Genomic DNA, 15,954 nt, shown 5'->3' on the forward strand with positions numbered 1-15,954 from the left:
TGGAATGGTCCTGAGCTAGGGGGAACACTGGACTCCTGCCTCTGAAGCCCTTGGTAGGAACCACCCCCTAGCCCCATGGTTTTCTGACAGAAATCTGATTTAAATATTTCTTGAAGGGACATTTTAAAAGTTTGTCGTATTTTTGAATCTGAGATAATTGGCAGCCACTTCCAGTAATAAGTCTAACACTTTTCTGTCATAACTTTTTATGTCATAACTCTTTTTTATTTGACCTCTCCAGAGATAAATGTTCTATATTGTAAAGTTCTATATTGTCTGGGTTGTTGTATTTGTGTTACTTATTTGCTGCTTTGGGTACATCACGGCATAAAGTAAAAAGTACTTAGCCATGTGGCAGTTCTTAATTTTAGAATTTTGTTGTCCGTGTAACAATTTTACACCTTCTCTCCCTTGTCTTGATCTGCTCGCTTCCTACAGAGCCTCAGTTTAGGAGGTTGGGGCTCACAGGTTTTTTTTTACTTTTTCCAGTGTGGGTGCTCCAATTTCTGGGCTGTGCTTGGCTCTACACAGGGCTGTAGGCATGGGGCTGGATGAGAAAGGGCAGTAATGTGAGTGGTCCCTGCAGGATGGATGCTGCTACAGTGCTCGAAACATCTGCCCTGGGACAGCACAGGCCAGAGCACAGCTGAGTTTCTGGGGTGTGTGGTTATGCCCCAGCGGGTAGAAAAGCAAAAGCAGCCACGTTTGTCCCTTGCACAGCTACTGTGCCCTGTCAGGAGCTGCACTACTCCGCCTATTAAGCAAGTTCCATCACCCCTTCTCACCAGCTGCCTCTGGAAAGGCAGATATGGAAAAACCCTTCCAGACAGCGAGAGACTGAGCTTTGCAGGTGGTGACCCCCTGTTTCAGATAGGAAGATCCACTGTGAGTGGCGAGAGGCTGGGATCTAGCCCAGGTCATGGGCTTTAATCACAAACTGCAGCTAAAAGTTGGTGGGACCTTGATTTGAGGCCCCCTGTGGAAGCAGGGACTGCAGACATCCTGCCCCTGCCAGGTGGGTTCAGCACTGTGGGAAGTGGTGGTGGTTGTGTCTTGCTCTGGGGGTGTCTGCATTTCAGGGATGCTGTATAGATACTGTTGATCAAGCTGTCTAGGGCAAGGCACTACAGAAATGTAAAGAAGCTTCAGGAAGCTTCTTGCAGTCTTCCCATCCTCCTCCTCGTCCTCTGCATTGCTTTGCAGGCTGCCATTTTATCTCCAAGGGTTCTAGCTGCCATTATCAACAGTAGGAACACTCCAGTCCATTTTGCTTTCCTTGCAAAGACAGGGTGAAGAGATCAGGCAGCCTGCAAGCAAGCACACAGCATCCGAAATCCAGTCTCATCACAAAATAGGATGCTGCAGCTCTATTTTACAGCACAGGCTTCAATCTTTTTATTTCTCCTAATGCTGCCTACCTGATTTCCCTGTTCTGTAAGAATCAATCCTCCATCATCCCCTCCTTTTCTGCTCCCTCCCATCCCCTGCCTTGTCTGAGTTCCACAGGGACTGACTGCAAGCTGAAGTGGCGGTGCTGTGGGCATGCTTGCTCCTTCACACGCAGCAACGTCACAGCAGCAGCAGCAGCAGCAGGAGCATCGGAGATGTGATTGCGCAGACCCTCTGCATTGCCAGGGATGCAGCTGTGAGGAGGAAAAAAAAAATCAGAAAAGAAAAAAAAATTGACTCTGTGTTTTCCACAGCATCCTGGTGAGAGAGCGCAGAGCCTTCTGGAATCTGAGCGCTCAGGAGTGCCGGAGCAGAGTGTGTTCGCTGACGGGAGACGGAGGATCTGTGGAAAGGTGAGATGGATGAATTATCGGGGCGGGTGTCAGCTGTGCTGTTGGTTTTCAGGCCGCTCGGTGGCCGGTTTGTTTTTGTGGAGGATGCCAGCTAGCCGACGGAGCTTAAGGATTTTAGGATTGCTTTGTCTCTTCAGAGGCTGCATTGCTTTGGAGCTGGCTGTGGCTGTCATGGATGGGAGCGGGCGAGGAGGCTGCGGCTGCCGCGCACAGAATGTGTGCTTGTCCATTGTAGCTGTGAAACAGCAGCTGTCACGCCTGGGGCTGGCTGTGCAGAGGCGAGTCGTGCTTCGCCCTGGCAGTGCCTCCGCACAGCTCTCCATTGTGCCTGCCATGGCAGCCCAGCCCGCAGGGATTGGGGTTGTTGTGGTCCCGGCGCTGCCATGCTCGCCGAGCATCCCTGGTGGTGATGTTGCTGTGCAGCTCAAAAGCTGTTTTGACAGACAGCGCTTCCATGAAAAGACAGAGACAAAGGGCTCAGACAGAGGAAAGGTTGCTGTCACTGTGGCTTTTGCCTTCTTTTTACTGCTTTTTTTTTTTCCCCTTCTTTTTTCCCTCCCCTTAATACTGGTAAATCATTTGTTCAAAAGGCAATAGGGTAAATATCGTGGCATGTAAAACGCTGTCCTTCTGCTGAGTGATACACGGGCTCTGTGCAGGCTGGAGTCCTTTGTGTTGCCAGGGTGTGTCTGTGCTGGCTGTGTAAATGGATGCACTCTCCCTGCCTCTTTTCACAGATCAGATGAGAAAGGTTATCTGGGAATGGAGGAATTACTGCTTTTAATTACTGAAATGAGGGGTCCGGGCTGGGTACCAGTTACTGGAGCTTAATTACATGGTCTTGTTATAGCCAAATCCCTCTTTTCCCTCCCTGCTTTCCTTCTTCTTCCTCCCTCCCCCACCCTCCGCACAAATCCTTCCATTAAATTGCCTCTGCAAATAGGAGAAGGGCTCAAACAAAGAGAAGGATATATGTGGGATAGGGATATAGATGCTGGAGGGGCAATGTGACAGTGAGAACAATAAAGCAAAAGTATAAAAGAATGAGATTTTGGTATATGTTAAAGTGATGCGGCTGTAGGGGAATGTGCAGATGGGAATGTCATAACAAAAGGAGATAATCGAATAGCAGATCCAGTCTTTTGGAGTTATGGAAAATGCTGAGTGTGTGGGGTTGCAGTTGCAGGATTTTGGGCGAATCTGAAGTAAATGGCAGTCAGAGAATATCATATCAGACAATGTGTGGATTGATGGGTGTCATAAAGGTGCACTAAAGTACAAGGGAAGTAGAAATCTGTATTTTTACCTCCACACACCTGCAGCCTTTTATACCAGTGTTGCTAAAGAGTAAGCTTGGCAGGTCTTACCTATTTACGAAAATTTTTTACCATTTGCCAGTGACCCGGGAATAATTCAGACAGAGCTTTTTAGGCCTATAAAGAACAACAGGATGACAGGAAAAATGTAAATAAAATGGTAGATGTTTAGCAGAGCTGCAGAGGAACCATGGAAAGAGAAGGCAGATGGGAGGCATTGCAGGGCTGGGGGAGCAGGAGGTTTGGGTCAGAGACCAGTGGGAGAGCGCACAGAGGGGAAATTCAGGGTTGTCATTGTCAGGGAATGCAAATGTGTTGTTTCTGTTGTCATTCTCCAGCCTCTCACTGTGTTCCCCGCGACGCTCAGTGCTGTGTGCAGCCCTGCAGGGTTTGTGGGGGTGGGGGTGATCCTCAGCACAGCCTTTTCTGCAGTAGCTCTCCGGAGGAACCATTTTGATGCTGCAGGTTCTCATTTGGTTGCTTCCCCTCCATCCCTATGGAGTGACAAGGCTCCACTGCCTTTATCCCCAGTGCTGAAGGCAAACCCAGAGTTTCGGTGCAGGGTGAGCCAGGCAAGGAGGAGAGGGCTTCCAGCAAAATCTCAAAGTGGCGTGTTGCCTTCTTGCAGATCGATGACAATATCCTGGAAGCAACATAAGGCTTCCTGAACTGCAGCTCCTTCTCACCCCTGTCTTGCTCTTGGACGTTGGAAAACCTCTCTGTGTCTCCCAGAATCCAGCCCTTTCAGGCTGATGGGAGCAGGGAGCGGGATGTGTCTGCAGGTGTGCAGACTGGGTTTGTGGTGCTGCTGCAGAGCAGGTTCCTATGGGAGATGGGTGGTGGATAACAGCAGCGTGACTGTGTGCAGCACATCGCGGGCTGGAGGGCAGGATGTGCAACAGAATGTACAGACACACATACCTGCATCAGCATGCCTAAGAAAACTCATATATGTATAGGTATATATGTGTGTACAGTGCCTGCCTTAAGGAATAAAAAAAAGGTGATGCAGCCTCTTCTGTGTGGGGTGGGAATGTCCTCAAGGCATACAGGCTGTGCCTGGCTAGTAGGTACCACTCTTACAGGAGCATCTGTTAAGCAGTGAGAGTGCACAGATAATCTCTGAGACGCCTGAAAGATGGGCAAGAGGTTCTGGTGAGTGGAACTGGCTAAAATCATCCACGGGACTGTGTCTTCCTCACTGCATCGATGCCGATGATGGAGATAAAGTGCAGATGGATCTCTAGATACGAGGGACCTGGACCTGCATTGCAGAAAGTGCAGGTGGCCCAAGAGAATATGCTGTGAACTGAGGAATGGTCTGCCCACAGCTCCATTACTGCTTGTCAGGTGTCTGAGGCTGTGTGAGCAAACAAAGAACAAATTTTTAGTCCCAGATATCTTCATTTTCTTCCAGTCTGATGTTCCTGGTGAGTAAAGATGTCACTCTGGTGTGGTTCCTGATACCCAGACAATACTCGGACTTTTGTTGCCCCATCTTGTGCTTTGCCCTGTTTTCAGTTTATTTCCCTGTCTTATTTTTCTTTTCTAGCATTTTCTGAAAGACTTATGTAATAGTAAGGGCAGGTTGATATATCTAACATGGGTCACTTTCCCTGCCTTTGCAGAACAGCTGAAGACTTTTGCCTTTAATATTTGTCAGCCACACGGTTTCACCTTTTTCCTCTCTTTTCTAATGGGTATTTTTATCAATAGTGCAGTTGCCAGCTGTGAGCAACCAGCGATTCTTTCATTGTTCTGGGATCAAGAATATCCTGTCCTTCTGACATGAGTGCTTTCATCTTTTTGAATTTGTTTCCAGTCAAAAGCTAATTTCCTTTTCTGCCCCTTCTTCCCCCTGTATTATCCAGCCTGTCGTTGCTGCAGCTTCAATATTTGTTTTGCCAAAACACCACTGAAGGTGCTGTTTTTCTTACCACTAATATCCTTCTTGGTGTGGTTACTCATTCAGGTTGATCAGGAGCCTTTCTCTTCTAATCTCCTCATCTGTCTTGGTGAGTCTAGATTTTTTTTTTAAAACTTAATTTCAAAATATTTTCTGCAGTACTTCTTCAAGCTGTTTGTTCTTGTTGGCATTATAACTGTTTGCTCTGACGCACCAGAGATTTGCTCTTTAAAAATTAAAAACGTTTCATTACAGCTCTGTTTGCTTTTTACCATTCTGTTTAATATAAACTGGGTCAGTTTGAGATGTTCAATCCAAAGCAACTTCTGTATCATGGGTGCTGGGTGAAAATTCATCTCAGTAGGCAAGATTCTGATAGTTGAACCCAAAAAAAGTAGATCCAGTGTAAGAGATGAGGAGATATCTGCTGGTGCTTAAGAGGTGGAGGATTGGAGGTAGAGGTACCTTCCTGTCAGCTGTGGAATCAAGGCCCATACTGGACAAGATTTTACTGTGGAAACCATTGGAATCTGACTGGCAGTGGAAAACCTCATTTGTCTTCTACGTCTGCTGCTTCATGGGCAGTGTTCTGATGGGGATAAAATGCTTCTGGTTGGCCAGTCCATGAGCCCAAAAAAGCCAGAAGCCCATCAACACATTCCAGCTGTGTGAGAGACTGCGGGATAAGGCTTGAAGAAGCTGAGAGAGCTTGGCTGAAAGGGGGTGAAATCGGTAGCAATGATCAATGACAGCTGTATTGGTAACAAACCTTAGCAGGGATTTGCCATTGTTGTTATTATCTGCCAAGCAGGTTCCCTGCATGCGCTCACACTCATCTCAAAATTGCTTACTCTCCAATAAGAAAGAAATGGGCTGTCAAAATACCTCTGGTCTCTGGTTCTGCTTCAGTTTTCTCTCTTGATGAAAATAATTTTAACATTTATTTTCTGAAAAAAGTGGGTCAAAGCCAGGACATATGTGTTAAGATGAGCACAAAAGCAGGCTGCCCAGAAGCTCTTTGTCTCCTCACCTCAGTTGTGTTGCAGCCTCAGGATCATATAGACAATATTTTTTCTACCTCTCAGACGCATGCAAGTGCTTCTTACTGGGCAAGGCTATTGGTTGCTAAATTTACAAGTACTGGGATAAAAAACCCAACCAAAACCCGCTGTGTTTGTTAACTGCTGTAAATCAGATGGAGAGGGAAGGCAGAGCTGTAGTGTTGGTGAGTGGCCATAATGAGGCTGATGGCAACTACTTGCTCAGGCTCAAGTTCTGAGTTTGGACTCCTGGAAGAGAGACCATGTGTTGGTTTTTGGGCAGTGCTGAGGCTGTGCGGCTGGCAGTATCTTTGAGTGATAAATAATCAATATCTGAGTCATGTTGGCAGTGCTTTGTACTGACCCTTGGCAAGTGATGGGGAACTGGCCTTGCCACCAAGCTGCCACTCTGTGCTCCAACACAAAATGCTCTCTGCAAGCAGAGAACAAGTGTCACTGGCCCTGTTATGCTTTTGGGGACAGTGTCAGAGATACGTACCAGTGTATGAATGATACCAGTTCTTTTTGGGAGGAAGGGAGTTTCTGCTCTGGGAGTTGTAGGGAAAAAATATTCCATTAAAACTTGTATGGAAAACCGTAGCAAATATCAGGTTTTCAGCTGATACTTTCCTCAGACCCTCTGTTAACCTCAGTCTAGAGTCCTTGCTCCCTACCCAGTTTATACTAATCTCATCAGTTTGACTCCAGAGCCTCACCTTATTCTTTATGGACTCCCAGTAGCTGCCATTGCCTGTGGAAGAACATGCCCTAAATGTTTTCATTGTGCTTGTTCTTCTCTGTTATGGTCTGCCTGCCTGGTGCAGGACCAGCCACATGGATGCTTTGCCTCCTTTTGCCTGTAGGCCAAATTCACCCAGATTTGTTCAGCAAGATAACTTCTTTTGGTCCCTCTCTGGGGTTCCCATGGCAAAGAACAGGGATGCTCAGGCTTCACTCCCATGTGTAAGCCCCTGTGTAAGCTCAGATGGCATTGCTGTACTCCCAGATGCCCTTCTTAGCAGGGAGAATGACCTGTCTTGATTATTTCGCTAGCACAATTTTCTGCTCTTAGCAGGCAGGTTCATTACAGTGTTTGCTTACATGGTGTTTTTCCCTGTAGTCCCACCCTCAAACCTTTTCCAGTAACTCAGGTGGCAAAATGATAAGCCCACACAAGGAGAAGATGCAGTGGGAGGAGTGAATATTTCATATCTCTGGTCCCAAGGTGCTGTTGATCCACACAGTGTATCTTCCTTGGCTTGGCCTAATTCATTGTGATGGTTGATACCTGGAGTGACACATCTGTCTGGGGTTAGGCTTACTCTGGTCGACCTCTCCTTCACCACTTGGTCTCCTGTGAATTGCTGTTGTGGCTTCCAAGGGGTTTCTTGCCCAAGTATGTCTTAGCCTGAGCAGTGATTGTAGCTCCCTTCAGAAAACCAGCGAGAGAATTTCAGCAGGCATCTACACTTAGCCGTTTCCTACTGGCAACATGCTACTCTCACTTGTCCACAGTCAATGGCATCTAACTTACTCTACTGCTGAGATTTGGCATCTAACTTATTCTACTGCCCTCCAACTGCAGGTTGCAGTGCTTGAAATGCTGTTGAGGAGAGCATTGTCCTTAGGCAGATGTCTCCTCCACTTTCAGCCCCTTGTCATGTCCCTCATTTTCATTTCCATAGGCCCTTGCTATTTATAATTACTGTATAAAGCACTCTGAGGGTGGTGACTGCTTATTAGAGTAAGCCTGATGGCCTGTTGGCTCCCACGTGCTGCTCAGAGGGGCTAGTTTTGGTTTTGGCACTTGGTCAGAGGAGAGGTGAGGAGCGTGGAGCGCAGGGTGACCTCCAGCATCCTGACCCTGGTGAGGAGGGCTGCCCAGCCTGTAGCACAACAGGAGAGGAGGAGGGGGGAAGCTGCAAGGAAACAGGTGTGTCCTGGCACTGACAGGCAGTGGCATGGGCGTGGTTGATGCACAAAGGTGGCAGTGCTCCAGCCACAGCCATTCAGTTTATGCTTGGCTGTATCTGGTTTTGAGACATCGGGTGTAATTTTGGATACACTGGAGTTTCTGTGATCTCTGGTTGTCTTGGTGACTTTGCAAAAGTTTCAGAGACTCCACAGAATATTTCCATCTCCATAACCCTGATCCCTCCCAGGCTTTGTGCTGGTGACATTATTTGGTACCCCAAGGTAGAGAAACACCCCAAACTGAAATTGTAATTTGGTGCATTTGTAATTGTTCCAGGGGCACTGAGGGGTGATTCTGCTCAGAATCAGAGTACATTTAACAGCCAGGATTTTGGTCCAGTGCCTTGTTCCTGCTTTCCCCTTGGCATGAGTTGAGGTCGAAAAGAAAAACCACAACAACCTCTCCACCTGCCCATCAAAATGAAAGGGGAACATTCTTTCAAGGGTACAGGCCACTAGACCTCACTGCTTTAGTGGGAAAAATTCACTTTGGAGAAATATCCTCAGCACAGACCCTAGTAAGACTTTGAGGACCCTTCTACCTCTTGAGGGACCCCAAAGAGAAATTGCTTGTTGACATACTGAGAATTTATGCAGCCTGAGAGAGCAAGCTCCAAAACCCACACTCCAGAGACAAGGGAAAACCAACTGCTTTCCTCAGAGAACAGATATGTTTAAAAACATCCCCCAATTTCTCCTAGGCTAGTTTTGTTGTAAATCTTGAAATTTTTTAGCTTGCTGGTAAGTTACATAAGTGTGTCTAAGAGAAGATGGTCACAAAAGTGCACTTTGTCAGATTCCAAATTATTAAACTGATTAAATGCATTCCAGTTCATTAAACTGATGTTATTAAACTGCAAAAACTTACTGGTTGTCACCCTGGACATAAGGGACATTAACTGGCAGGCAAATACATATGGATGTTAATGTACATAAGAAATTAAATGGAAGATTATTTTACTGCTTCTAATCCCACTGCCAATTGGAAAACTGTGAAATTAGTCACCCCAGCTCAGAAGCATGAAGTGCATAGCTGGAGGGAATTGAGAAACTGCCTAGGAAACTGAAAAAGTCCCTGGAAAATGTTCCTAAGAGGAAAGATTGAAAAAATTGAAGTTACCTATGGTAAATGGGAAACTGTGGGGTTTGTGATATGAAATACTGAACAATCTAGAGAAAGAAAATAGTGATTTATGAGGTGCCCTGATTGTAATGTGAAAACACTCCAGGAAATTAAGGAGGATTATTTGAAACTGATAATATGAATACCTCTCACATACTGTGATTAATTAGTCCGTGAATCTTGCTTTCAAACTTCAAAGCCCAGCAGTATTCCCAAATGGCTTGGCATTCTTGTGAATAAGACTACCCAGTGTATTTATAGAATGTGTTCAGAAGTTGCAGAGCTTTAAAACCTTGTGGTTTTGTTAAGGCCCATCTCAGTGCAAGGCCTTAACACAGTCAGCTACATGTCTTGTCTGAGACTAATGGTCCAGAAGGTACGCAACAGCTTCAAGAAGGAAGGTGTTCAAATGTGAACATGTCCTATCTGCAAAGATCTGTGAGCCTGCAGTCTTAAAGTGTCTCTTCAGTTGTCTCAAACACCCTTGAAGTGATTAAAGGCAGACTACTCACACAATCATAGGATAGTTTGGGTTGGGAAGGACCCTGGAGTTCCCTTCTCATTCCACACCCCTCCATGGGCAGGGACGCTCCCAGCAGACCAGGTTGCTCAAAGCCCCATCCAACCTGGCCATCCTTTCAGTAGACTTGGTGGGTCTCCTGGAACTCTGACTGCTCTCAGAGTCAAGGATCATCCTTGTTTGCCCTCTTTTTTTTCTTCCTAGTCAGTAGGTCTGTGTGGCCCAACATGATCAGCAGAAGACCTTGGTTAATCCAGGGTTATCAGATTTAGTTTACCCTTAATGCTCTGTTGAGCCCAGTCATTCCAAGCCTAATTAGCACATGAGCTGTCTTGTGGAGTGATATCCTAAAATAAACTGTCCTGAATAGAGCTTTACAAACTGAGCTCAGTTTGGGTTGCCAGCCCCTACAAGGGATATATTTCCCTCTCAGAAGGAAAATATGTGTAATCATTAGGAGTGTCTGGTCTGCTTCATAAGTATTTTATTAAGATTCTGGCTTGCCTTTTGTTAGTTCTGCTGCATGGAAAATATTCTGTTATATAAACTGATGTTGTGGTTTCATCCAGAATCTCTTGAGTTCTGCCTTGCTGCCAGCCATGTGAACATACAAACACACCCACACTTCAGCAGGATACTTGGAGAGAGGTTCGTAATCGGACCAAGGATCTGGGAATACTCTTGTGCTTGAGCAGAATGAAATCTTGGCACTGAAGGTTGGCAAATTGAGTAGAAAATATGATCCTCTCCCTGCCCTAGCCCAAGGACAAGTAATGAAGTTAAATATCCCTATGTTCAAAAGAACTGACAGATAACCACTAGTGTGGCATGTAATTTGGAGTGGAAGGCACTGGTTCAGGAAGTTACAAGCTCTAAAAATTTGCAAGAATTCCAAAAAACAAAAGGGACACTGAGAGATGATTGTATAGTCCTGTAAATTTCGATGGGCAGGTTATGAAACCTGCTGTGCAATGTAAACTACTTCCAAATGAAGGAAGCTGCGTGTGACTGGGTAGTCTCAAAATGGCCCAAGGATTTGTTCCTACATCAGACACTTCTTGTCTCAACATTCCAGGAATAATTCTGCCTTTTTTATTTTTACCCACATTGAACTCTGCTGAAATGAGATTCAGACATCACTGCAGAGGACCTGTTTGTTCAGCTACCTGGCCAAAAATAGGGTCAAGAAATGCATGATCTTAGCAGTAATCAGGCAATTTCCATTTTCAAATATGAGCACTAAACAGTCTTGTCCTCCAGCTGCCTTCAAGAGATTGTAAAATCCAGCCTGGGTCTAAAAGCATTTGGGTATCAGTGTAATTATAATATATATCCATGTATTGATAAATTATCTATATAATGTATTTGTATTGTATCATTACATATATTCATGTTAGTAACAGAATAATATAATATAATATAATATAATATAATATAATATAATATAATATAATATAATATAATATAATATAATATAATATAATATAATATAATATAATATAATATAATATAATATAATATAATATAATATAATATAATATAATATAATATACCAACATGTATATCATATGTGGTCTTAAAGTCCTTCAGAAGGCAAGATAAATTCTATGTATTAATTCCTCAGATGCTGCTTTTATTGGGCTACTGAGCTTTTTTGCTTTGTACTATGCTATCATCCCCAAATCAGGGAGTTGCCAGCCTCCAGACCATTGTGTCTTCCTGCAGAAGCGACGCAGGAAAATGTCTTCCTGTGTATCCAGGCATTTCTTCTGGTCTTGGTAGAGCAGCCTAGGGCTAGGAAGGGTTAAAGTCTCCTGCAGCCTTAGCAGGAGTCAGCTGTTGGTCACAGCTGCTGATTGAAAGACCATTTGGATGTGCAGTGTGGAAGAGGCACATCGAGTGAAAGCAGGCTGCTGCTGGGATGTGCTCTGTTTGTGCCTGATTTTGGCGCTCCTGATTTGTTTGCACGCAGTGTGCATTAAATTCCGTGTAGGATTGCATCATTTAATGCAGCTTGGCAGATGCAGGCATTCAGGCTGCCTGGCAGACCCGATGTCCATCACTCCTGGGTGATGCCGTACCTGCGCTGCTTCTCCTGTTCACTGGGGTGTGGCAGCAAACCATTGCAACACAGCTGTGTTCCTGTCTTAAAATAATCCTGCTGGCACTTTTTGACATTTCTAGCTGCTTTATTTACCATGACTTGTGGGGTGATTTTTTGTTATTCCAAGAGCTTGGCCTGGCTGTGGTTTTACTTGACTCCCCTGTAGCACTTTCGCTGTCAGTTCTGTTTCTTCTGTTGAGCTGCATGAGGTTGTACAGCTTTAACCTGCCATCCCAGAAATGTTTGTTTTTCACTTGAGAGTGATTCCTACATATGTGGCGCTTTGGGCTGAAGAGACAGTAAACATAATTTTACAGCCTCTTTTTACAGAGTTATTTTAAGGCTGAGTTCTTTATTTGTCAGGCTTTTTCAAGTGGTCACTAATGCTTTTGTCTTGCAGGGAGAGTTTTTGTTCTTGCAGGGATTGTTTTGCAGCTGTGATTCCTGCAGTCTGGACAGAAGTGCAATGCCAGTTTTAATCTGCACAGAAAGGAAGGTAGGGAAGATACAAAGCCACAGAGTGGCTGGAATCTGTGTGGATGTGCTGATCTGTACTGCAGCAAGACCTTGTTCACAGTGAAGACAGACTTTCTTTGTCCGTTTTAGGACTTAGCTTGTCTTTTTTCCCCACGTCATGAAGATGGGAAGATACTTGAGGTAGAGCTGGCCTTGTGTGCTTTTTTTTTGTGCAGATGAAGATTGCTCCTGAAATTATCCTCCCATAAGCTTTGGATAAGTAGGTCATCTGCTTTGCCATGGTCTGGCCAACACTGTGTTGTCTGAAGCCAGATTCCAGTAAGGGTTAGGGAAGTGATATGTCACTTCTCTTTGAGAGGTCTTTCCAAAGCGTGGTGCAGGGCTGTGTGAACTGACAGATGCAAGAAACCAAGGTGACCACAACCCACAGCTGCAGTGCAAAGAGTAGATTTATCCTGTCACCTCGCTGGCTGGAAGGTTTCAGAAACAGATGGGGACACATACCCTGCTGAGCTTACTCTATCTTAGCAGGGACCAAAAGCTCATGGGCCTGTTTCTGGGCCTCCACATCTCAAAGGGCCTGGTCCATGTGCAGTGTTTCACAGTTCTGTGCTTTCTGTAACCTCCAAGCTTCTTATCTCTCTTTGTCCCAGTGGGGAGACCCAAGTGTGTGAAGAATGAAGTTTAAATCATTCAGACAGCATTCTGTTGTCTTCTACAGAAATTCCATTTCACCAGACAGACAGAAAACAACACAAAGCAAACACAATACTTGAAATTTCCCACAGTGAATAGTCTTAGCATCCCCCAGCTGCCAGGTTGCCTTGAGTGACAACAATTCTGTTTTTCGTCTTCACTATTTTTCCACTTTCAAGCCTTTTTTCCCTGCAGTGGTGTGATTCTTGGGGTGCTCTGTGCAGGGCCAGGAGTTGGATTTGATAATCCTGACAGGTCCCTTTTAACTCAGCATATTCTATGATTCTGTGATTCTAATTAGAGGGATGCTACATATCCCCAGCAAGCCCAGAAATCTCCAGTGCTGTTGAGACTTTTGTGTCCTCTCCATTTCTTGATGTCATCTCAGGAGCCTTCACCCTGCTGTGGACACCTGAATAAGAGCAGCTGCCCATTCACCATTGCATGTAGCCCTGTGACAGACTTAGGGAACAGTTTTGCCACCCTGTGCAGGCACCGGTCAGGGAGCTGGCCTTGCTTCCCGAAGCCGAGATGAGTTTGATGCCTGACTCCCTCAGCCAAACACTCCATTCCCTTCCTCCTCTGGCTGCCGTGGTGGAGAGTTTTGGGCTCACAGCTCCTAGGCATATAAGGTGGTGGGAAAACCTTCAGTCCAGACTTTTAGGAGCTTTTACTCAGGTTCACCCACAGCTGATGGCTGTGGTTTTGTCACCAGTCAGCTGCAGCTGCTGGGTTGTGGGGTCCTCAGTTGGGCAGGTCAGTAGAAGGAGCACAGTGATGGGGCAACCAGCTGGAAGCCCTGCTTTGCACAAATCATAGAAGCACACCATGGCTTCTATGGTTGGAAGGGACCTTAAAGGTCACCCAGTTCTGTCCCCTTTGCCATGGACAGGGAAGCCACTGGACAGGTCAGGATCACTAAGGCCTGACCAAAGCTGTGCAGTTAGGGAGGGGTAGTCTTGGCAACTTTGAATACTGAGTGTGCCCAGAAATTTCGTACACTTAAAAGATTTTCTTTCTTTCTCTGTGGGTTCTTGGGTACTCTGGTGACCCTGCAAAACCCAGTCTCCAGCATCCAGTCAGATCTGTGCTTCAAAATGGAACTGTGTGATTTCTGCTGTTGTAAGATCTTCAGGAAGCTTTCAGAATGCTCAGGCAAAAAGATGCTATGCAAGCATAGTCCCTCCTGCTGTACTGCTGCTGCTACTAGAGAGTCTGTGATAAGAAAGGATTTACTGTGTCTGCAGTTTAATTCATTAGCAATTTCTGTGTGATATGAACAGCTAGAAACATCAGTCTTTTTCTTCTCTGCGGATTTGCATAAAGTAATTAGGAGCATATGTGCTGGGGGCTGGGGCCGGGAGATGGAGGAGGAGGAGCAGGTTCCATCCCAGAGCACCTCAGTGGATGCTCTGAGTCATGGCCTGTAAATGGCTCTTGCCGGGTGCCACATGCCAGATGATGAGTCACAGAGCGAGGGAGCACAGAAGAGGGAGAAACTGGTTGGGTCACTGTCCTGGCTCCTATATTAGCTGCTATGGATCTGCTGCTTGAGCTGTTTCTGATGTCTTGTGTAACTCTAAATGCACAGAGCAGCTGGGGTTTCTTGTCCTCTGGCTGGGAGGGAATACCTGCCTCACACTGCTTGTGTCACCATCAGCAACACACACACGACACCCATTGCTTAGTTTTGTGTGTGCTGGTAACCCCTGGCCCGTGCAGCTCCTTTCTGCCAGCAGCACAAGGGCTGTGACTGACCATCACGTGCTGTGGTTTCCATTTGGAACACATCATAATCCCATATAGTTCTGGGATGTAATGATACATTAATCATGGGCTTAGTCAGGCTGTCCTGGAAACCACTGGAAAAAGCCCTGGCCAAGGCAGGGCTTTGTGGAAAGAAAAGGGAAGTGGTCTTTTCAGGAATCACTGCACAGCATTATAAGAGGGATCAGCCTGAGCAGAGGCAGAAGTTTAGGAATTATTTAGTCTTTCTATTTTTCTGCAGCTCCCTTTAAACATAAAGTGCTGGAATATTCCCGCTGGGAGCATGCAGACCACCCTGACTATGCTCCTTGTCCCCTAAGGCAGGGAAGGAGAGCAGGAGGTTTAGGATGAATTAAACAATAAACATTTCCTTTTACACCTCTTTTTCTTTTTTTTTTTTCATGAAACTCACTGGATGATTTAATAAAGCACTTAATGAAGGTGTGAATTTGATAGAGATGTATTAGCTGGCAAGTAAAAAACAGGTGTCCAAATAAATACCACTAAATAGACTCATCCTGCACAGGCTTCCTCACCTCCTCCCTCTGCTTACACATTCCCATGGTTCAGGCCCATCCCCAGGCCACTCACCCTGAACCACTCATCCTCTTCTCTGATGCTGCTGCCTGAATGCCCTCCAGTTTTCTGGAATCTTCCTAACGAATTCTTGTTTAAAACCATCCAGTACTTTCTGGCAGCTTTTGTAGTGGCAGAGCTGGGACAGGGATGAACTGCAGCATTGGTGAAGGATGCAGTGAGCCCTGAGATCTCCCATACTGTTTGAAGGGTGGTTTTCAGTTTGGATCAATCTCCCAGCCCTTTTGCCTAGAGGTAGACATGCAGGGAGTAAACTGAAAATATCTCTCCCATGGAGGAAAGAGGAGATGTCTGTATTGTGCCTTTGTCTGCACGATCACACAAACGGTTGCTTTTTGCAGCATTGCTACTTGTGCTTGTTTTGTAGGGCTGTGAGGTTTCTTCAGGCATGTTAATGCAAATGCATTGTAGGAGTCAGGGCTTCACATGGAACAACCCTCAAAGAACAGGCAGCTCTAATACAAAAGAATTTTTTCTGCTTCTTCTGTGAAACTGAATGCCTAGCTTTTAACCCTGTTTTTGCATATTTCACCCTTGAATGACATGATGAATTTTGGTCTGCCTGAGGAAGGTGATGATGACAGTGAAACCAAAGCCATACAGAAGGAGTCAGCAATAACCCTCACAGTTAA

At 45.6% G+C, this 15,954-nt stretch overlaps 2 protein-coding genes across 6 annotated transcripts in view; both read left to right on the top strand.

Moving 5' to 3' along the window:
• Positions 1-1,749, top strand: part of LOC102061741 (phospholipid-transporting ATPase ID) — a 108,081-nt gene extending 106,332 nt beyond the window's left edge. For all 3 annotated transcript variants that reach the window (XM_074533105.1, XM_005491738.4, XM_026796275.2), the window contains exon 31: positions 1,704-1,749. The gene's annotated coding sequence lies outside the window, so the exon portion shown is untranslated. The remainder of the gene's footprint in view (positions 1-1,703) is intronic.
• Positions 1,481-15,954, top strand: part of RUSC2 (RUN and SH3 domain containing 2) — a 36,098-nt gene continuing 21,624 nt past the window's right edge. Inside the window, exon 1 of one of the 3 annotated variants that reach the window (XM_026796257.2) lies at positions 1,481-1,802. The gene's annotated coding sequence lies outside the window, so the exon portion shown is untranslated. The remainder of the gene's footprint in view (positions 1,803-15,954) is intronic. The other 2 variants (XM_026796256.2, XM_026796255.2) reach the window with 2 other exon arrangements.

This window comes from Zonotrichia albicollis, chromosome Z (genome assembly GCF_047830755.1).
Source record: "Zonotrichia albicollis isolate bZonAlb1 chromosome Z, bZonAlb1.hap1, whole genome shotgun sequence".
NCBI classification, from domain to species: domain Eukaryota; kingdom Metazoa; phylum Chordata; class Aves; order Passeriformes; family Passerellidae; genus Zonotrichia; species Zonotrichia albicollis.